The sequence below is a fragment of the Cebus imitator genome, unplaced genomic scaffold, assembly GCF_001604975.1.
Source record: "Cebus imitator isolate Cc_AM_T3 unplaced genomic scaffold, Cebus_imitator-1.0 Scaffold390, whole genome shotgun sequence".
Taxonomy (NCBI): Eukaryota; Metazoa; Chordata; class Mammalia; order Primates; family Cebidae; genus Cebus; species Cebus imitator.
The window spans coordinates 688,830-690,214 of record NW_016107705.1 but is presented as its reverse complement, the minus strand read 5'-3'; positions in this window follow the sequence as shown (position 1 = coordinate 690,214).

The following is a 1,385-nucleotide window of genomic DNA, read 5'->3' as shown; positions in this document are numbered from 1 at the left end:
AAAAAAAAAAAAAAAAAAAAAAAAAAAAAAAAAAAAAAAAAAAAAAAAAAAAAAAAAAAGAAAAGGTACAAAGCAAAACCTGACTGTGTCAAACATCATGGTAATTATAAAGTTAGACATTAGTAAGCAAATGCTCAGATAGCATCTCTCATTGCAAAAATGAAAACAAACTAGAACAGGAAAAAAAGAAGTCTTTTTTCTTCTCACAATATAAATGTATTCAATGAATGCATCTTCTTTTCATTTGCTCTGGGAAGAATTCTACTCCATATTTTTTTCCCTTTTCTTCATATCCCCTGAAATACAAATTAATAAACAGCATTTGTTGATTTTCTCTCTTTAGTGTTGTTATCTTCTGCTCATTTTCTCTGGCTAACTGCAAATATCTAGTCTTTCTGCCTCCAATTTCGTCCCTTTTCATTGATTCTGAAAATTAAAGACGGGCTGATCTTTTGCACACACACATCTGATCTGAAAAGTCAAGCCAGTGACAAGGGAAGTATTGGCTAAACACAAATATGAAAAAAAGATTTGCATTTGGAATATATAAGATACTCTAAAAACTCAGTAACAAAAAATAAAATAGCCCAATAATATATGTAAAAAGACATTTCACTGAAAATATGGATGGCATACAATATGTATAAAATATATATGGAAGAAAAATAATACAGACATAGATGTTTAACAACATTACATATTGGAGAAATGCAAGTTTAAAGCACAATAAAATACTTCTGTATATATATTGGAATTACTAAAGTAAAAAGCACATCCAAATAACATAAATGCAAGGCAACTAGGATTTTCATATATTGTTGATGAGAATGCAAAATGGCGTAGACACTTTGAAAAATATTTTGGCTGTTGCTAGTAAAGGTAAATATATACCTGACATATTACCCAGCAATCCCAATCTTAGATATCTAAGTAAGGATCATGAAAGCTTCCGTTTGCACATGTTTATTGTTATATTTTAAACATTGTTAAAAATATGGTAGATACTTTAAACAGGTGAATGAATAAGCAATATGTTCTATATCAATACTGTAATACACTGCTCAGCAATAAAAAGGAAAAGAATACAAATATACACAGCAACATGGATAAATTTCAAATGTTATGCTTAATGAAATCAGCCTGATTAAATGTTTGCACCGTAAATGAGTCCATTTATATGACATTCCAGAAAAGGCAACATTATAGTGATAAAAAACCGATCATTGGGTAATAGGAAATGACGACTGGGGTTGGTTTGTTTTAAAAGAGCAGAAGGCATTTCTTAGGCGATGAGACTTCTATATTTTGATTGTGTTATTGTGTCTGACTCAATTCATTTCTCAAATTATACTAAAAAGGATAATTTTTACTGTATGTAAATTATA